Here is a 22,755-nt window from a genome sequence, read left to right as displayed (position 1 = left end):
CTTTGATCTTTTTGCTACCCTCTGTTCTGTTGTGATTTGTTTCTTTCATTTCACATAGAGACAGTAACCTGGGAGCCACCAACGAAGTTAAATAGTAGAGCGACCACCAGCAGCCGGTGTCCATCACACGACCCGCTAGGCTACTGCCTGTCAAATCTCCATTTCAGGTCCTTCGTTGACCCAAGTTAATTGGCTACTTAACTGTCTGACTGTTTGCATCAGTCAGCCCCAAAATTCTCATAAACGGTACAGCCCGTATGAATATAGCTCGTTAAACGTAGAACGAACTTGCATTGGTCTTTTTGTGTGTGTGTGCTGTGCTTCTCTCACCGACAGAGAATCAGGATGTTCCAGGCATCCAGTCCAGCAGTCCACGGGGGCCACCTCTCGACATGGTTGAAAGCAGTGACGACCCCCTTCCTGCCCAAGGACGCCAGTAACCTGCAGCACCCAGAGCAACTAGACACCGAGCTAGATGAACTGATGGCACGCGATCCAAACCAAAGCGACTACTACAGAGAACTCGCCAGGATCTTCAGAAGCCTAGTTCACATTCTCGTCGCCCAGGCACGGCTCAGTGAACGGAGCAACATCGCGGAGGAGGCCTGGAAGGACCAGGCCCCAACCCAGAGTCATCTTGATCAGCTTCTCCTCGAGACCCAGAACCAGCGCGAGAAAGAGGACGACACAGATCCAGAGCTACAGAAAGGAGTTGAAAGACTTCACAATGCCCTGCAAGATCTTCGCCTCGACACAGATCAAAGAGAACAGCTGGAGAGAGAAGCCAGAAAAGAACTCAACAAAAAAACTCCAGCAAGGCGACGCTCTCCTAAAAAGAGCAGACACTGAACTGAAAGAAAAAGACTATAAAACCTGGGCCTGCAAAACACACTTGCAAGCGGCCCAAGCTAAATTCAACAAGCTTACTCTGCAGAGAGACGAGCTCCAAGATGAACTTGACACTGTTCACACAGAACTGAGACAATCTCACAGATTACAGAGTGGCTGGATCGGAGAAACGCACACCACAAAATTTCTCCCGGGCCGCCACTCCAACCCTTTCAGCCAAGAACCCAGAGCTGGAAAAGGGGGTGTAGTCTCCCTTCTAAGGAAATCACCAGCCAGCTTACAAGAACATCTGTCAACAACGGAGGGAAGAGAACCCTTCCAGAGAACGCATGTCACCAAACCCTGCACTGCTCACAGAGAACTTCACAAGCTAGCCAGAAGCATCTCTACATTCATTCCAGATCCTGCAGGAGGACATGATGTTCATGCTTCTTTACAAGCCATTGACTTTCATTTGCAAACTGTCGCCAACGTGACAGATGTGAACACATTGTACCTGTTAAAAATCACGGCCAGCCGTGATGTGCATTGCTTTCTGGATCGTCAACCAGAGACTGTCAAAGCGTACTACCAGCAACTGCTACAGACTTTGATTCTTGAATTCTCTGATCCAAACTCAGATCATGGGCTCCTTATTGCTATGGACCTCAAACAGGGCCGATTTGAAAACCCACAGACTTTCTGTAGTCAGCTACGAAACACCTACTTCGGAGCATGCAACGAACCAGGTATGGAACAGGATTTCAACTTAAAAAACTCTGTTCCTCCTAAACCTACATGCCAGTTAGAGTTTTCATCTCAGAGTCCCAGCGTGTCCCCGTAACAGGACTACACAAGAGTTACGGAACTTAGCCCACAAAGCTTGCACCAAGCAAAAGACTATTTGTGAAAAGACTGTGAAATACCCCAAAGTCTCTGTCTCTGAGCACTGCTTGGAGTTAACCCTAGATGGCGCCCTACAACACCACAGTCACAGACATTTTTACAGAGAGTCAATACCATTCCAAGCCAGCAGAGGGCAACACAGTGCAGCCACGTCTGAGACAGCAGAGATCCTGAGGGTGCTGAAAGTGCTTCTTCACATGAAAACTCACAAGGAAGATGAGCCAAGCACCCAGAACACTGCCTGTCATCTACAGACCACAGAGCTAACTGTTACAGCTAACTGAACGAGACAGCACAGGTCCTCACACCAGGTACCACAAACACAAGGTACCAGAAAATGCTGTTTTGACTACCTGCCTTCGCAGCGAGCTACACAAGACCGGTCCTCATCACCCACCGATCGTCCCACCTGCCCTAATGCCAACATTCCTGGGCAGCCCTGTCAAAAAGGGGGTGGGTCAAAAAGGAGTCAACAGGGAAGACCTGATCGACACAGGAGTAAACCTGACGGTGATCTCATCTTACCTTTTCAAAAGACTCCAATTTGAAGCTAAGAGACAAGATCGAACTCTTACACCTCAAACTTATGAACTGAATGTACAGGTGTACAGACAGGATGACATCCAGTTTGAACAGGTTGTTTCCATTCACCTGACATTCGTTCCGATGAGTCTAATACATCCCATGTATGTCCCACCAATGAACACTCATACATTGCTCATCGACAAAGACCTGCTAGAACACTTTGACCCTTTTCTGAACTTCAAACAACTAAAAGACTTTGCTCAAGTGCGAGAACCTCTTTCTCTCCAGCCACACAGGTTGCTAGAGCCAGACTGTCAGGTCGCAGAGGTCACGGGAACTCCCACAGAGCCAGACGGTCAGGTCACAGAGGTCACGGGAACCCCAGCAGCCAGCCATGAGTACAACGCCCTAACAACAGGCCCAAGTTCAAGCCTCTGTACCTTAGTCAACAAACAGGGTACGGTGGTACCAGCTTACACCAAAGGGGTCGCTGTTCGGCTCAACCTGCAAGGTGGTCAAACCTTACACCACACGCTGGGTTTCTTCCAATCCTCACCTGAATGTGTGGAACTCGGACTCACACTTGCAAACAACAAGCATGTCAAACACCAACACCTGTTCCAGCAATGTGATAACATCACAAAAACACACAATGTGATCGTGTACTGGAAGAAGGAAAAAGGACACTCAAAGTTACCAAGTCTAGACGAGGACTTTAAAGATCACACTGACACCCTTGCCAAAACTGGCACACTAAACAACATTCTGTGGTCACTCCCAACCCACCCACCCACATTCAAGGTTGAAGTGATTACACACAGCACAAGAACTTTACTAGCTAAACTGCCTACCTCAGAATCGCTTACGCAGGCTCCGTTGTCTACACAGACCAACACAGCGGACATGCGGGCTTCTGAAACCTTGATAATGACTTTACCACCTCTCAGACCCCTCCATCCACCCTGGCAACCAGTCAACAGTCACTGACAACCAAAGCCCCAGACCACTGCATGATACACAAACCATGCTGCGTGCACAGAACAATATTGTGGGTTGTGCACCGTCTGACATCACAATGCCAGGGCGTGTAATGCCACGGAGCAAAAGGGGGATAAGGCCAATATATTTCCATGACGCAGCATGTGCTGCACCACGCAGCACCAGAGCCACTGACACAACACTGAGGCAAGCGTCATGCCAGCAGCAAGATGTGGCAAAACATGGGCGAGGGCGAGCTAAACCCAGTCGCCGCCCACGAAGCAAAGAGACTGTCCTGTCCAACCAAAGACAGGCCTTGTTTGTTTCTTTCTCCCCTTTCTCTCTCTCTCTCCCTATTATCTGTACCAGGATGCTGCTGTGGTTTGCCGTGCTGTGCTGTCAGCCAAAGAGAGGACAGCTGCCACCGAGAAAACCGCTGAGACTCCTGACTACCGATGACAGGGCACACTACCCCAGCACTGTAACCGAATACAGCTGTACAAGGTTCCGATGGAGAGAGGACTCCCTCACTCACACTGAGGCCGATGTCAAACACCTGTTCAGCCAACATGAGAAAGTGACGGTTACACAAATGGAGTTAGGTGGACACCACCACCGCTCCAAACAGTTCCCGGGAGCTTTGCTTAGAGCCGCTGCTGCCGCCAGAATGTTTAACATTGTTATGTCCAGTGTCAATGCAGCGAACCAGACTGTAAACTCCTTGAAACCACTGTTTACTGTCTTCCAGAAGAACTTTACCCAGACTCAGCTGCCTACAGCGTTAACAACAGACATGCTGTGGGAGGTTAGCTCCTCCAAAGACAGCCTAACCACGAGTAAAACCCCACCATACATGATACCCTTAAGCCTTGTGTTAACTGTGCTGTCTTACGCCATCACCATGCCAGCTGACCTGCTACAAATACACCTGGCCAACTCTCTGGATAGCGCCTTCCTACGGCACGTAAACCCCAAACAGAGAGAAGTGAACGTGCTCCTGAACCAACTCATCAGTGAGTCAAACCAAGTCTACAGACCTAAAGACATTGTCAGTGTCAGGATGTGGAAGAGCAACACCCACACCAAAACACACATTCCAAATGTGGTGGCCTACCACGAAAGCGACACACAGCTGTACCTGGCCCCAAACATGCACATGTGTACTTTAACCAAAAACATTCATTATCTCTGCCTTAGCAAACCCTTCCTCAGACACAACTCTGAAGGAATCTGCGAGCTGCAACCCTGGGTCAGCGATACGCGCTGCCCTGCCGAAGCCAAGCCTCGTACACAAGTCACAGAAACGCAAGCAGAGATTGTGGGTAACAGATGGCTCGTCAACACTCCTGTGCGCTCAGCTATGCTGACCTACGACCAGCATGACACCGCCACCCGTGCCAACCTGCTGGACCAAGTACTGAAAGGTACCACCCAACACATTGACATTACTCCTGTCGATACAGCCCTCCAAGCACTGTCTCGACAGCCCATTCTGAACCAGTCATCTGCGGTCCTAGCCTGGACTGCTGCCGACACTGCACGGTGCATCTCCACCGTCATTGGTCCCGCCCTGACTCTTGGCGTGACCTTCATCCTATACAGGATACTCAACGAGATGCAAACCTCTACAGCCAAACTCACGACAACTGTGGCTGGAGGTCTCCGATGGAATCCCCGGAAAAGGGACGCAAAGTCAAAGACAATACCGAACCTCACCAAGCTGAATCCTCAGCTTCAGGAACCACCTGTCATCATGACCCACCTGCTGCATGACCATCACGATTCACCTGTCATCTGCCCATCCGGGATGATTGCCGTCCGATGATGTCCACACAGGGACTTCATCTGACGTAAAGGGGGAGATGTAACAGATATGCAGGTCAGCGATTCATGGGTTAAATTCTGTTTTATAAATTCAGACTGTTGGTACTAAATGCCAGCCTGGCTGGACTTAAACTATTTACGATGCCCATGCGAGCTTCAAAGAAGAAACGAAAACCCCCAACCCAAATTCTTCCAACACTGGAGACAAAGGAACTTTTCGTATAAGTTCCTTACTTTCATTTTATTATTAATATGTATTTTAATTATGTTTATGGATTGCATAAAATGGTTAATCCTTGTTATGTGAAGAGTATAAGTTGCAAGCTTATACTTTAGGAAATGTCTTTCCTCACTTTAACTTCCTCAAAGAGAGCCATGCTTCTGCAACCCCCACTTTTGCAGGTCGTAAAGTTTACGACCACACAGGACAGGAGAGAAGCCAAGTCACTGGCTTCTTTTGAACAATGCATTCTATGGAATGTATTCATTAACTTTCTGTTTTCATGTTTTATAAATGTATTACGTATTCCCTTTTGGTACATTTAGATGTTTCCCAACATCTGCAGTGTTATCATGTGTTAAACAAATCTTTAAATGTGTAATTCGATCTAAAAATTAGATCTTTGGTCATATATATATTATGTCTAGTCTTGTTCTAATCGTCATGCTTTGACAGACCCATTTATCTAGAGCAAAGTAATGAAAAATGTATTTAATCTGGAATAATGAACTTGCTTTAATATTCCTGATGAAATCGGACAGGCCCTAAATCATCAGGGGTTTGTCTCAACCGAGACAAAGGAACTTTCCCTCCGCTTCAGATCGCGGACATTCATTGGATGCTCCCTCGAAAATGGGCGTGAACTATTTCAAGCTATAAGAATTGACCAAACAAGGTCCACCCTCTCTTTTTGCTTCTTCCTCTTCCCCGTTCTCGGATACGCTGCTCTCCAACGTTGTTTCCGCGCGGCCATAGGCCGCGCTCACAGCGCGAACCCCCTCAGCACAGGGGCTGAGAGAAAAAGCCATTTTAATGGCTCCTTTGGAAGCTTTCGTTTCGTTCGTTTTCTTTTCTTTTCTTTACTAAGTTTATTAAACTATTCGCCTCTCCACGCAAGGAAGACGAATTCTGGAACAATGTTTGTTGAACCTTTCAAATACCGCGCGAAGATGAACGAACACCTCTTTGCAACAAAGGAACACGTGACTCCACGCTCACGCCAAGATCCAGCGCAGCTTGCGCGCGCGTCACACGGCCTCCGGCCCACGCGCGCAGTTTTCAAAGGACCACGTGACATCACACGTGCGTCGCCGGTACCACGCTCACCCACTGGGCCATGCAAGTATCGTTTTCTATGGAGATTTAAATGCTGCTTTAAAGTGTTGCTATTATTTGATTCGTTGTTGGTTCCACTAAGGTTTACTGACTGATTTTCATACCTGAGCTCATTCTGTGATCTCTCTCGCTTTCTACACTTCTCTCTCTCTCGCTCTCTCTCTCTCTCTCTCTTTTATTTGGATTCCGTTGTCTTGTAAATGTTTATTGTCTGTATTTTCGTACGCATATTTACTCTGTGTGATTTGTAGTTTGATGTATTACTAGTTGAATTATTAAAAACTCATATATAAAATGATTGGCTTTGGACTCCACCCCACTCACATTACGAGTCACTGAGATGTGTCTGATCTTTAGCTACAAGCTCTAAATTTAGAAACTAAATTTATCATAAGGATAGGATAATATTTTCATGGCCAGAGAATACTTTTCCTTGAATTATAAGGCGTGATAACTTTATTGAAAATTGATAAGTCTACAGTGGTGTGCAGGACATACCACGGTTTGATCTGCAGTAATTTATAGTAAGAGATATCACAATAATTGATATGAAGAATGTAATATTGACATATTAATGAGTAAATTACAGTGCCCTGTGATTAGTATTGGTATTGGCAATTGAGCTATTTTTCATAATCAATAAAATTAAATGTAACTGTCATCTGAGATATATATTAATCAAATTCTTGATTAATTATTCAAATTCCCTATATATCATTTGAGTTAATTACTATGTAAAACTCATTGTTGTTACAGGGTTGATTAATTTTAAGTAATGGAAATTTGTTAACAGAATTATTTGTTTTGGTAAATGTTAGGGTTGTAACGATACATGAATTCGTGCTGAAAAATAACTGTACAGATTAGGGCTGTCACTTTTTATTCGATATTCGAATATGCATTCGAACATGACGTGAAATATCCGTAGTGTGAAAGTGAAAGTGAAGTGACATTCAGCCAAGTATGGTGACCCATACTCAGAATTTGTGCTCTGCATTTAACCCATCCGAAATGCACACACACACAGAGCAGTGAACACACACACACACACACACACACACTGTGAGCACACACCCGGAGCAGTGGGCAGCCATTTATGCTGCGGCGCCCGGGGAGCAGTTGGGGGTTCGATGCCTTGCTCAAGGGCACCTAAGTCGTGGTATTGAAGGTGGAGAAAGAGCTGTTCATGCACTCCCCCGGCCCGAGACTAGAACCCACAACCCTTCGATTGGGAGTCCAACTCTCTAACCATTAGGCCACGACTTCCCCTTAGCCAAACTATGAATAAAATATCCAGTTTTTAAAATGCCATGTGTAGCGAATTTTTTTACAGTTTATGATAAGACTGTTTGTTTTTTATTTTATTCCTTGCCATATTATCCAGTAGAGGGAACTCTAGATGTATTGTAGCGTAGGCCCATGACCAAATCAAGCGAATAAGAGCTAGTAGTCAGGAAGGCACGTCTGTGTGCTCCAAATGTGTGTTCTCCACCGCGGCCACTTAGCCATAGTTACCTCATAATAGTTTTCCTGTAGCTCAACTGGTAGAGCACTGGGCTAGCAAGCGCAAGGTTGGGGGTTCGATTCCCCGGGAACACATGATATGTAAAAATTGATAGCCTGAATGCACTGTAAGTCGCTTTGGATAAAAGCATATGCTAAATGCATAAATTTAATTTAGTACGGATGTCACTGTCAGGATAGAAGACAGGAAGCAAAATGTAAGTGACAATTTATTAGGAATGACAATGAAAAAGGCTTTAGTTGATGGCGGGTGGCACAAGGACCTTGATGGCAGCACAGGGTGGGTGAGATGGTGAATTGAGTGTGCTGGTAAGGGATGATGAAAAGTCTAGGTGATGACGATGTAATCCACAGATCACAGAGCCAGAACGAACCCATGAGAATGAATGCTGAGCAGGAGGAAAATAGACATGTAGCATACTTACTATCAGCCTTGGCCTTTTATCGGACAGATGTAGGCGTGATGACCGGCTCCCCCTCAGGAAAGGCAAAGGCCCTGGGATCTCCGCCTCTTCTTCTCCTCCCAGGAAAGCCGAGCTCGCCCTACCTGCATGGGCTCGTGATCGTAGACAGGGCTGACCATGTCCCTGCCGCTGAGTCATGTACCAGCAGGATCTCTCGGAGTATGACTGGGTAGTTTCTGTCGCTTTACTCGGGACAGTCTTGCATCTACTCTTAGTGACTACTCAATAAGTCCATTGAGAGGATTCGGAAGATCCAAGGCGTAGATCTCTCTCTGGATGCGGTTAGCCAACCCATGCAAGAACATGTCCCACTGCGCCTCCTCGTTTCATATACACTCCGCAGTTAAGGTTCGGAACTCAATGGGGAAATCAGACACTGATCTCTCTCCTTGACACAGGTCTGCAAGCATTCTGGCCATCTCCCTCCCGGTGACGGCCCGATCAAACACTTGTTTCATCTCAGCGGCCAGCGTCTGGAATGAGGCGCAGCATGGGTCTTGGTTCTCTAACACCGCCTTTCTCCCACACTACTCTCCCAGTCAGCAACGTCAAAACGAATGCGACTTTGGCTCGTTCATTATTGAATATCCTGGGTTGAAGAGAAAAGTGCATTGAGCATCGTGTTAGAAAAGCTCTGCAGTAATTCGGCTCACCAGAGTATGGTTCAGGAACAGGAAGGCGTGGTTCCAGTTGGAAGGGGCTTTCTGGTGGTGAAACGTGACATCAACGTGACGTAACATGAGACGAGCAGGAAACAATGCATTTGATAAAGATTTAAATGCAAAATGCACGAGAACTGTTTCTGTCTGTGGTGTTTTAATTTTAAATATTTTAACAAGAATAGTCATAGGCTTATTATTGTGTCTAAATGTTTTGCCGCTTGCTTGAGCATATATATATATATATATATATATATATATATATATATATATATATATATATATATATATATTTTTTTTTTTTTTTTTTTTTATGAAATCGAAACAATGAACATATGTTGTGGACTAAACAGACGCGGATCAGTAGCGGATGAGTCTGTGCTGCGGACTGCATACGCACTGCAGACGGAGTATGTGTGAAACAGGCGTTACAGCAAAAAGGGGAGCCGTGTCTGTTGTTTGGGGGTTTTTTGGTTTCCAAAAATCCGACGTTGACCAAACATCAATTTTATGCAAGTGCTGTCGGGCTAAAATTGTCGCCAAAGGCGGCAACACGAGCAATTTGCTCCAGCACCTTAGCTGCACGCACGTCTTGGAATATCAACCAGCAGAAAATGCATTGTACACCTGATTATGTATGAAAAAAAAACGTCATGAACCGGAAAACCTGCGTATTTTTGATAAAAAACAAACATGATATACATTTTTGGTCAAACCGCCCAGCACTAGAACAATGTTAATAACAGGAGGATGGAGGACCCTGTGATCGCAGCTGTGTTTTTGTTGTGTCTCGCATTTTTTACAAATAATGGAAACAGAATGTCGACGTATATGAAAAAGCCACCCATCTATTGCTTTACACCATACTTGCAAAATAAGTTGACACAATGTTTACAGTATGTTTAAATGGGGGCTGAGGGCTTTTTTTCGAATGCATGTAAGTAGGCCTATGTCTACTTACGTCACAGATAGTTCCAGCTGAGCTGGTTAGACCCTGCTCCAGAGTAGGAGATAATTTGGTTCTCGAAAAAGGCAACCCAGTACTAAAAGCGCACCTAGTTCCAGCAGTGCGAAAATGCGCAAAAGTGGGTAGTTTCACAATTAGTTCTGGTACTATGAAAAGGTTCTGGCGGTGTGAAAGGCCCTATTGTGTATTTGTGTCACATAGCCTGCAGACTCTTAGGCAAGTGCTTTGTTTACAGAGCATTTAATTGTAATCACAGTGTTTACAGTGTTGCACTGATTACATTATCTTTTATTTGTTTAAGCCACATCTCTGTCCCTCTTTCACCGTACATGCAAGAATGTTTTTGCTTGTCATGTTTGGTTTGGTTTAACAGTACATATTCGAATCTGCACTCATGCTTGTGCATTTGTTTGTGATTAAGGTAGGTTGAGGTTTACAGTGCTTAATTAATTGAGAAAATGAATTGAGAGGCTGATTGTGCAACTGTTGGTTGAGGTACACACCAATATTAAGGGCACTCTGTGCAAGACTGAGATCCTCTTAAGAATCTGAGATTTTCACTAATGACCTCTTTCATCCCCAAAACACACACACACACACACACACACACACACACAGAGAGAGACAGATGAGAGAGAGGGAACATCCATCAAGTTTAATTGCACTAACTTAAGCTTGTCACATGTGCATTTGTAAGCTTTTAAAAGGAAAGGGAAAATATGGGATAAATGAACAAAGCAAAAGTTTTGTTTTGGGGTGTGACCGCAATCTTATATCATATTTATAATAAACAAATAATTAATCTCTCATTTGTAAAACAGCTTATGTATGTAATGCAACATAATACAATGGTTAAAATCAGAAATAAAATATGTGTAAAATTGCTCATGACTTTTATAAAATAGTTCAACCTAAATTCTGATAAATACACACTCGTGACCATACATCTGTTGATCATCCATTAAACATTCTTTGCTCCAACAAGCTTTAAAGAATGTCCCATTTGAATGAACTGAGATTTTCAGTGAAATATTCTCGAAATGTAAAAAATGTAATAGTTATTGTTATTACAGCATACAAGTCATATAAGTGATAACAACTTATGATGTTAATTACATGAATGTAACATCGATTTCATCAGTTTTATTAAGACTTAAATCAATAAAAAAAATGAATAACAATCAATTGATTAAAATAAATTTACTTTGAAGCATATTTAAGCGGTCTTTACTTACATTATTTTTGTTTAATTGACAATTGGGACTGACACACAGTTTAATCCATGACATGAACTTCTCAAGATTTATTTATCTATATTATTTATTAAAAGGGAAAAAAAAACAGTCTGTTTATTTTCTCTCTCAGTACCCAGCAATGTTTTGCCATATTTTTGTATAATTCATTATTACTATTATTACTATTATTTATTTTTATTATTGACTAGTTTGATAGAATTTCTGCTCTGAATTGTTATCCCTTATGTGGTGATGTTGAACGCCAAAGTGTGGGATGAGGAGGGCTTGATGTTTGACAAGAAAGAAAAGGAACTGAAAAAAAAAATAACGTAAGTGGAGAAAACACATTATAACTGTAATAAAACCCACAGCAAGCATTTGTCTTGGGAATGATGCTACTGTGCATCGCATCATCTGTTGTGATAACACTTCTGCAGTCAGCACACAAACAATCGGGGATATGTGTTAACCGAATATGAGTCTTGAGAGAGAAAGAGTGTGTGTTTGAGCAGGATATGAAGGGGTCTTTGGGTCCACATGCTTATTTGTTCTTTTGACATGATGCTCATCGAACAGATGTTCATGTAGATTGAAATTGTTCTTCACCAGGTGGTTATGTTTGTAAGTGTGTGTGTGTGTGTGTGTGGAGGCAAGTTTATGTTTATAGACCCTTTGGCGAATATTTGAGATTAATTTAATTTTCTCATATCGAGTAGTTCATATATAAGTTTAACATTTTCTTTTTATGGTTAATGTTTGTGTTTTGTCTTGATGTTTGTGTCAGTGTTAATTTTTGAAAATAAATGTAATGCTCTTTATGATACATTAAAGATATAGGCTGGGGAGAGTGGTAGGAAATGACAAAAAATAAACAAAGATAAAAATATATGTTATTGTATATATATAATTTAAACGTGTGCATGTTATATGGGCAGCCGTTCAGCACTGGAAGTGGAGAGCTACACGTCTGAGGCACAGATAGCAGGAAGCGAACAGCTATTGGTGTACTGCCGCACAAATAAGAGTCCCTTTCCTACGCTCAATGAAGCTGCGCGAGCGTAGTGTAACTGTCCGCACCCTGCACATACGTAGACAGTGAACAGATATTCAGCTTCTCACGTGTTGGATGAGAAACAAAACAGACAAAAATGTGACAAAACTGAAATGCTTTTTTTTTTTTTTTTTTTTTAAGTAGAACTTGCATATACGTTTGAAAAGCCAGAAGTAAACGGAAGTTCTGTATCGGATGATTATTTTTATTTTACCTTAAAATTATAATTGACTTAATTTGATTTAAAAATCACCTGCTGTAGCACACTGAAAAACAGTGTTTCATTCATCCAAATAAATCTATTTAGGGGAATGTTTCACATCTATATTTTTTTAACTTGAGCCAATAGTTTTTCAATTTTTTTTATTATTATTATTCTTTTTTTTGGACGAATGAAACACTTTGCATCTTTGGTTTATTCGCACCAAATTCTTTTTATTTTAACATTTTGGAATAATTTATTTATATAGCATACTTTTATTTAGTCTCACTGGTAAAGACCTTTTTTTATTTTAAACCAAATTTAAACACTAAAACTGATTAAGAAACATCTTATTGAATGTATGTTGATTGTGGTGTTTGGATTGTAGAACTATGCAGTTATTGCCTTTAATTTCACATGGTTACAGTTAACCTTTTCATTTAAGGCCAGTTCTCTGTAGTTTCAACCAAATTCAAAAACAAAAGCCAAAAGCTGCTGTCTATACAATCTATGTTTGTATTGAATGTAGGCTACTTATTGTGCAGTTACTGCCGTCAATTTCAGATGGTTACGGTTATTGTTTACAATAGCCAAAAGCTAGTTTGGCCTATTAAATACCAAATAAAAATCTTGTTTATGCATACTTTCCTTCGGTATCGGAATCGGCCAGTTTGCTTGTAAAAAAAAAAAAAAAAAAACAGATTTGGCCATGAAAAATCATGATCGGTGCATCCCTACTAATCTGGAATACAGTATTACAAAAGCAGAATACTTCATTTATTTTTAAGCATTTTTGATCTTGTAGTTAAACTGGTAGATCATGGTTTAAGCAGCACTGAAGTAGTGGGTTTAGATCTCTTGCCGAATTAATAAATGTAAATGTATATCATGAGGGACATTTAAGATTTTAGTTTGTTTTAAATATTAATATTTGATATCTTTAATATTTAACTATCAAAAATAAGTAAAAACATTTCTGAATTAATTTCCACATTTTGATGTAGAAATCTCAGTTGGAATCCAAAAATCCCAACACAAAATGCGCTTTAATTATTAATAAAGTTAATTAAAATAATTGTTGCATGACGCAGCCTGCCATGATCAATCTTCTTGCTTAGAACCCGGAGCAAACTAAACTGGTGGATGCCAGGATTGTAAAACATTTATTTAAATGACTAAACACCATTTATAACATTAACTTTCAATTCAGTATATTAAAATGTATAAATTTTCTGCATCCTTTACAAAATATTATTTTATTTATTTATTTATTCACTTTAAAGCATCTAACTTAATGCATCATTTAATGCAACAAGAATTGACAATGAAATGTATATACTGAAAAATGAAGACTTGAGAACAGAAAACAATAGCAACATTGGCACAAAATTGCATATCTGATTAATGGTTTATGTGAGTCTGAAATCCATTTTGGTCTGATGGTCTTGTTGGTGTTCTGCCTCTCTCACACAAGTCCATTTCATTAGAATCTTATTTAAATGGGGACATGAAAATGCATGTTTGAGTATGCACTATCACAGTACGGTTGGTTTGCGTTGTGTTACTGTGTGTTGGTGTGAACTGTGCTTCTCTTCATGCTTCAGTTCATGGCTCCAGGTGTCTTCTCCTCTAGTTATCTCATCAGACCTTACACTTATACGAACACACGCTCACAAAAGCACACACACACATACAGGATGGAACAAAAGATGGAGGCTATTAAGAGATGAGAGTGAGCAGACCGTTTACCTGTTTAAGATGCAGATATGAACCAATTGCACTCATCCGTGATTCTCCTCAGCTTGTTCAGGGCAGTGTTTTCCCCTTCTTTTGTTTTGGAAATGAGGGATCTTGGCCTTTGTTTATATTCATGGCCCAATCGACTTAGGAACTGTTATCAGATGAAGAATAGTCTGAATGTATGTAAACAAGAATGTCTAAATATCTTCTTTGCCTGAAAACCAACACGCCAAATGTCCCACAAAATTCACATAAGTGTTTGTTATAGAGCTTTTTCATTTTAAATATGTATGTTTTTTACATTTTACATAATACACAACTAGTTTCTGATCAGTGCAATTCATGGTCTCTTTCTTCTGTTAAAACTGAGCAAAAATATTGATTCGTGAGTAACAAATCATGGTTTTCTTAGCTTTTTTAACAGGTGAAAATTGTGAAGTTTGTTTTCTTAAAAAAGCAACCTCAGCACAACTCGCCTAACAAACCATTAATTTTGAAGTATTATTTTTGTTTAGTTTAATGTTTTAACTGCAATGACACATTGAACTCCTCAAGATTAGAGAAGCAGTCATCAGTGAAATGACGGAAACACAAAACAAGGTTCTTTTGAAGTAAAAAGATGCAGGATTTGCATTTGTGGTTAAAAAGTATAACATCTATTATCATTTTTTTTTTTAAATGACCGATTGTTTCACTAGATAAGACCCTTATTCCTCAGCTGGGAATTTGTAGAGCCCTTTGAATCTGAATTAAAACTGCACTTTGGACCTTCAACCCCCATCATTTACATTTACATTTAATCATTTAACAGACACTTTTATCCAAAGCGACTTACAAATGAGAACAATAGAAGCAATCAGACCTAAAGGAGAACAACAACAGTATACAAGTGCCATGACAAGTCTCAGTTAGTTCTAGTACAGAACGCATAGCCAGTTTTCTTTTTTTTTTATAAGAATATGATAGACAAGAAAAGAAAAGGTAAGTACTAGTATTAGTTGGTTAAGTGCTGGCGAAAAAGATGAGTCTTTAGTTTTTCTTGAAATTCAAATTGAGATTGGGAGGTCATTCCACCAGCTGGGCACAGTCCAGGAAAAGGTCCATGAGAGTAAGTTTTTTGGGATGGCACCACAAGGCATCGTTCACTTTCAGAGCGCCAACTTCTGGAGGGCACATACGATTTAACCAGTGAGTTTAGGTATGTTGGTGCTGTGCCAGTGGTTGTCTAGTAGGCAAGCATCAGTTCCTTGAATTTGATGCGAGTGTAAAGTGATGAGGAGAGGAGTAATGTGAGTTTTTTTGGCTCAGTGAAGACAACCCTCGCATTCTGGATCAATTGCAGAGGCTTGATAGTACATGCAGGAAAGCCTGCCAGGAGAGCATTACAATAGTCCAGTCTGGAGAGAACAAGCGCTTGGACAAGAAGTTGGGTGGCTTGCTCTGACAGGAAGGGTCTAATCTTCCTAATGTTGTATAAGGCAAATCTGCAGCACCGGATCGTTGTAACAATATGGTCTGTAAAACTTAACTGATGATCCAACACAACTCCTATGTTTCTGGCTGTCCTGGAAGGAGTTAGGGTTGATGAACCCAGCTGTATAGAGAAGTTGTGATGAAATGAGGGTTAGCTGGAACCACCAGCAGTTCTGTCTTAGTAAGGTTGAGCGGAAGGTGATGGTCATTGATCCAGCTAGAAATGTCACTCAGACATGCTGAAATGCGAGCAACTACCGTCGGGTCATCTGGTTGGAATGAGAAGTAGAGTTGAGTGTCATCAGCGTAGCAGTGATAAGAAAAGGCATGCTTCTGAATGACAGATCGTAATGCTGTCATGTAGATGGATAAGAGAAGTGGTCCAAGTACTGAGCCTTGAGGAACCCCAGTAGCAAGTTGTTGGACATAAACCACAGGAATGCGGTTCCAGAGATGCCCATCTTTCTGAGGGTGGACAGGAAAATCTGGTGACAAGTGTTAACACTGACTGGTTAACAGTGTCAAAAGCAGCAGACAGGTCCGGCAAGATGAGTACTGAGGATTTTGAAGCTGCTCTTGCCAGTCGCAGGGCTTCAGTAACCGAGAGCAGGGCTGTCTCAGTTGAGTGGCCGCTTTTGAAGCAAGATTGGTTACTGTCCAGGAGGTTGTTCTGTACAAGGAACATAGAGAGCTGGTTGAACACAGCTCGCTCAAGTGTCTTTGCAATGAATGGAAGTTTTTCTGTAGTTTTCTAGAAGTGCTGGATTTAGAGATGGTTTCTTAAGCAGTGGGCTAACCCGAGTCTGCTTAAGTGCTTAGGGAAATGTTCCAGAGTGAAGAGAGGAGTCGATAATGTGAGTAAGTGAAGTTATGACTGAAGAAGAAATTGCTTGAAGGAGGTGAGTTGGGATCGCATCAAGTGGACAAGTAGTAGGATGATTGGACAGGATGTTTGGAAATGTCCGTCTCTGAGAGTGGAGAGAAGGAGGAGAGAGTGTGCATTAGTCGTTGTGAAGATTTAGAGCGATGGAAAAGGAGAACATTGGACAGCCAGGGAGCAGATGGGGTGGTGCGTGCTGGTCTAGACAACAGTGGGCAAAAGTTGTCCAAGCAATAGGTTAGAGTGGAGCAAAGAGTGTCAGTAGCATTGTTTCTGTCCAGAGCTGAAAACTGAGAGAGTTAAGGAAGTGATGATGAAACCACAGAAGATAGGCGAGATGGAGAGAGTGAGCGTAGGTTCTGTCAAAAGGTGACCTGCGTTGGAGTGTGTGCCGCTTCAGGTCTAGGTGCTAGGTTACCAGTAATGAGGAAGTGGTCTGAAGTGTGCAGTGGAGCAACTAAAGAGTTGTCCACGGAGCAACAGCATGTGTAGATGAGGTCCAGTTGGTTGCCTGATTTGTGAGTCGCTGTAGTAGATGCGCGCTTCAGATCAAATGAGACGAGCAGAGTGTCGTACGAGAGGTGTGTGTACAAGTGAAATTAGTGGAGAGGGCTGTGGGAGTGGCAGTGTCTTCAGGTTTGATCCAAGTCTCAGTTAGGACCATGAGGTTGAGACCAGAATAAGTAACAATAGAAGAAATGAAGTCTTCTTTGTTAATAGCAGATTGGCAGTTCCAGAGACCAACTGGAATAGAGAGTGTAGTAGTAGAGGTCAGAGGGTCAAGCCGTAGATTTGGCGGATAGGCCTTCCTTCGACGTACATTGCGTGTTCTCAGAGTGTTTGTAGTGATAGTAGAGATCTGAAAGCACATGGTGAGTACAAGTGACCTAAATAAGTATTTGAGAACAAGCTATAATATATTAAAGTCCATTATATGGAGAAAAATCCTGGAATGTTTTCCTCAAAATCCTTAATTTCTTTGTGACTCAAGATATAAAGACATGAACATCTTGGATGACATGGGGGTGTGTAAATTATCAGGACATTTTTATTCTAGAAATGAATTACTCCTTTAACAAACCATTAACTATGACTTTTGCCTCTATAAACTCCTACTTTTCTGATTATTAATAGTTAGTAAGGTTGTAAAGTTGTTAACCCTCTGGGGACGGATTGGGCGGTACCGCCCAAAATGGCATACTTTTACAAATGTGTAGTTATCTCAAAAACTATTAATGCTAGAGAGATGCGTTTTTTTTTGCCGTCTTCCTGAGATTCCACTGAAAACAGCGGTGTTCAGTTTGTATATTAAACACTTCCCTTATTGCGCAATACCACTGCGTAAACAGGCCAATGAAAACGATTGTGTTAGGCAGATTCAACACGCAACAGCCAATGGAAAAATTGCCGCTGGGAGGAGTCTTTTTCTAACCCAATCAGAGGAAGGTTATGTCTTCTAGCCATTCAGAGGACTGTGTAGCTCTGCTGTAGCGTTGTAAAAGATGGCTGGACTATAGTAAAAGACATGTAATCAATAAGCGTTCAGAGAATCAGCATCAGGGTGGAGAAAGCAGAAAGCGATCGGAGTGTTACAGAGAGCGATCGGAGTATTAGCGAGCACAAAGAGCTAAATTCGAGCGATCGGAGAATCAGCATCACGTGGAGAAAGCAGAAAGCGATCTGAGTGTTAGCGAGCACAAAGAGATAAATTCGAGAGAGATACAGCATTATTACAGAATTGTTTTATCAAAATGGCAAGCAGTAAAAGATTTACGGCAGAACAAGCTGGAACAATTACTGGAAAGGCCTAGAGAGGCCTTTCTTTGCTCACTGGCATGCCTAGGACTGTTTTTAAAAAAAGTTAATTATTTAATTGTTCTTTACACATTTGATTAAACAATAACACATTTCTGTCAAGCAAAGAGTTTGAAAAAATATATTTTCTTTGTTCAAAAACTGTTCTATATTGTGTGTTTTTCAGTAATAAATGACACAAATCTAATTTTCGTTTTTGAAATTCTCTAGTTTATTGTAAAAATTTTCACTCATACTTCCTTTATATAAACATATTGCATGCATGCTTATGGTAGCTTAGGGTCTTCTGAATCCATAGATACCAAACACAGGGTGTTCCATCTCCTTTACATATGATTTATAAGCCCAAATATAAAAATAGAGAAAACAGACCAAAAAGGGCTTAGTTCCAAAAATTAAAAAAACGCCTAGGACTGTTTGTAAATAAAGTTAATTATTTAATCGTTCTTTACACATTTGATTGAACATTAACCCATTACTGTCAAGCAAAGAGTTTGAAAAATATATTTTTGGGTCAAAAACTTTTAACTATTGTTGTGTGAGGTAGGATTTTCAGTAATAAATGACAAAAATCTAATATTCGTCTTTGAAATTCTCTAGTTTATTGTTAAAATTTTCACTCATACTTCCTTTATAGACATATAGCATGCATGCTTATGGTAGCTTAGGGTCTTCTGAATCCATTGATACCAAATACATGGTGGTCCATCCTCATTACATATGGTTTATAAGCCGAAATGTAAAAATAGCGAAAACGTACAAAAAAGGGCCTAGTCCCCTAAGGGTTAAGTTTATATATTGGGTAGCATTAGGGATGTAGAATATGGTCATGCAGAATATGTGCTTTATGTACTAATAAACAGCCAATATATCAATAATAGGAATGCTAATAAGCAAATATATAGGGAGAAATGTCCCTGTACTAAAATGTTACCGTATGAAGCAACAAATCAGTATATTACAATTATTTCTGAAGGATCATGTGACACTAAAGACTAGAGTAGTGGCTGCTGAAAATCACCGAAATGAATGGCATTTTAAAATATATTAAAATAGAAAACAGTTATTTAAAATTGAAACAATATTCACAATAGTACTGTTTAGGCTATACTGTATTTTTGATTAAATGCAGCCCTTTGTGAGCCTAAGAGACTTCTTTCAAAAACAAAATCATAATGAATATATGTGTATAGTTCCAATAAAAAAAAAAGGAATGTTATCAGAAACTAAGGTTTGTATTAGTTAGCATCCTGCTTAGAAGCATGATGTGAGATTTCCAAAGTGAGCAGAAGCAAGCTACAAGTAGGGTTTTCTCAAAGAACACACTCAGGGTAGCTTTAGCCTTCTTTGGGGGATAATCGTCAGGCAAATACATTTTATTATCTCTCAAGTTTAAAGGATATATGACGCACTTTTAGCTTCTAGTTGAGGGCTAATCTTTGCTAATGCTAAATTAGATGCTTGTGATGGTAAACTTATTTCTAAGAGTATTAGTACACTTGCAGACAGGTGTCTGAGGGTGGGTTTGTGTGTTTGTGTCTAGCTGTATGTGCCCAAGTAAGTTTTTGGGAAAGTGTTTTTGTAGCCTATTAAATGCATTCCAAAGCTTTTGTGTGCCAGAAGTAGAAGTGAAGATATGAAACACAACAATGGAAAAGATAAATAATGGTAAATAAAGTGTCTACTGAAGTCAATGCACCTTCTGTGCATTGTTATAATGTCATGAACACTTTCTGTCGTTTACCTGCCTGGCACACTTTTGTATCTTCAAAAAAGAAAAAGATGGCATTTGATGAATTATCAGTATTACGTTGTAGCCTAATATATCTATATATTTTTTGCACATTGGTCCTAAAAGAGCTCTTTAGACATGACTGTGTTCACAGTATATAATACCTTCTGGAACTTTACTGTCTAAATATAACCTCAATTTTTCGCTTTGGAAATTTTGAAGGCAATTTTGGACATATTGAGTATATAGATTTAAATATTTGGCATTTGTTGACCATGTATCATACAGTAATTGGTTGCCTCGAGCTACAGGATGGTGCAGAGTGGCATGGTTTGAATTTTTCTACTGTCATTGATTTTCAGTTTTTTAGATTTCTGCTTGTACATTTGCAGCAAAGTGTGTCAGTTTAAGGTTATTTAAACATTTTTATTTAGACTTTTAGTGATGTTCTCTTGCATTAGAGGTGGAGAGAATTGCATGGAAAACTGTGATAGCTAATGTTTTGTGCTGTGTTTTTTTTCTTTTTCTCCTGTTTACACATCTCATGTCAGTTTCTGTCATTTTTGGCTTGGTCAAACTTCACAGTGAGTGTTTGGTGTGTGTCGTTTAGGTAAAAATCGAAATGTTGTCATTATGGCAGTCATGTTTTCTGCTCTGCATCACTTTATTCCATGAAACAGAAAATACGTTTACGAATAATTTTTTTTCTTTCTAATAATAATGAAAGGGAGCGAGGGGTATCATAAATGTGGTTGATGTCTTCTAAATCGTTATGATAGCTTTAGTGTAATAAGCAGAATGAAGGTCATAATTCAAAATGTATTTATTGTTATTGCATAGAAAAGCCATCAGTACATTTAGTTTCGGTGACACTTTACAATAATGTTCCATTTGTAACCATAACAAAACTAAAATAGTTAGAATAAACTAACAATGAAAAATATCTTTAAAGAATTTGTTAATCTTAGTGAACCACATTAAATAATACTTTATTAAAATCTAAAGGTGTATTTTTTACATTTTATTTAATTGACCTAAACATGAACTATCAAATAACATGAACATTTGCATTTTTATTAACGTTAATAAACAAATATTCATAAATACTATAACAAGGACAACTAATGTTACAATGCTATGTCTTACAGAGAAAAAGACAGCTATGGCTGCCAGAAAAAAATCTGTAAAAATACAGAATTCTGTAAAAATACAATGTTAACCAATTAACTTGTTTATACGGCTCATTGGGTAAATGTTGGCTTAATGTCTGATGCATATGGGACACAAAAGTGGAAACACTTCAGGAGTGTCGAAGTCGTCATCGGATTGGTTGAATTTTACGGGATTTCCACAAGATGTGTGTGTCACGTTCTTTAACGTTCCACCTGAAAACAAAGATACCGTGGCACCAAACCCCCTCACAAAAGAAGAAAGTCATCATGTTTACAACTCTAACGACGATTCTTAAGTATTTTACTAAAATGACAATCATTTTACAACACAACTAATTTGACCTTATTGTAAAATGTTACCTGTTTTTCAGAATGTTACATGTAATGTTCCATGGCAGAAAAATTTTTATAACTATCACTTTAAGACTTTCACAGTCCAACTGAAGAAAGTCATTGATTCAGAGAAATGAAGGAGAGAGACAGAGAGAAAGTGAGAGAAGTGCAGAAGAGAGGCGTATTCTCAGCATCCAGCCTCCCACCACTTAACCTGAATGAGATATGGAAGAAGGAGCAAAAGGAAAAAAGAGCTAGAGAGAGGATTGGTGTGATAGAAGAGAGACTTGTTATCAGTCTTCATTGAGATAAATGAGCCGCCTGTATGAGTTCGGCAGAGGGAGAGAGATAAAGCGTACGTGTGTGAGTTTTGTTAGACACTATCAGTGTATTTAGGCTGCGGTTTACAAGAGAAGGAGAATGGACAGACACAGGGTTATCTCCAACAGAGTGCAAGAAAGGAAAAGGATGGGAACGTTGAGGGTAAACAGAGGGTGAGACAACAACAACAGCATTGGCTGGACAGACTTAATGTTCAAAAATCAAATGTTTGTGTTTGTGTGTTTGTGTCCTTTAGCAGTTGCAATGCTCAAAAAGACATTATGCAGATGTAACTGATATCCAGTTACCACATGCTTAAGGATTGGTTCACACAGAATATGTTTTCAAAGCAAAGACAGGGGAAGTGGAATGGGTAAAAAAAAAAAAAAAAACAAGGTCTTGAGACCCGATTTTTTAAAAGCTGAAATTTTTTAAACGTTAGCAATGTGTTTTTAGAACGCTGTGTCATGCATGAGACACTGTAAAAGATCATGACCATCAAACGTGTCCATCTAGTGTGTGTTTGCATAGAAAACCAGTGGAAAAGTAGCACAGTGGAAAGGAAAAACACATTTAGTTTGACAACAGTACAACAGTGCTTTTAACATATATTTAATGAGTCTCTTTATCCCTTGTATCTTGTGTGAAGTTCTGAGTATGATTTTGAGGTTGTGGATCAAATTGACCCTAATTGAATTCAATACAATTCACCAAAAATCACACAGTAAAAAAAAACTAAAAACAAACAAAAAAACCTTTTAATGTTAATATTTCTCATACATTACAACAA

At 40.2% G+C, this 22,755-nt stretch overlaps 1 protein-coding gene across 1 annotated transcript in view; it reads left to right on the top strand.

Moving 5' to 3' along the window:
* The window catches only part of LOC113109348 (myb-like protein U), a 972,647-nt gene that overhangs the window by 38,012 nt on the left and 911,880 nt on the right, over positions 1-22,755 (top strand). The window lies entirely within an intron of this gene.

The sequence above is a fragment of the Carassius auratus genome, chromosome 1, assembly GCF_003368295.1.
Source record: "Carassius auratus strain Wakin chromosome 1, ASM336829v1, whole genome shotgun sequence".
Classification (NCBI taxonomy): Eukaryota; Metazoa; Chordata; class Actinopteri; order Cypriniformes; family Cyprinidae; genus Carassius; species Carassius auratus.
This window is presented reverse-complemented; position numbering and strand designations above follow the sequence as displayed.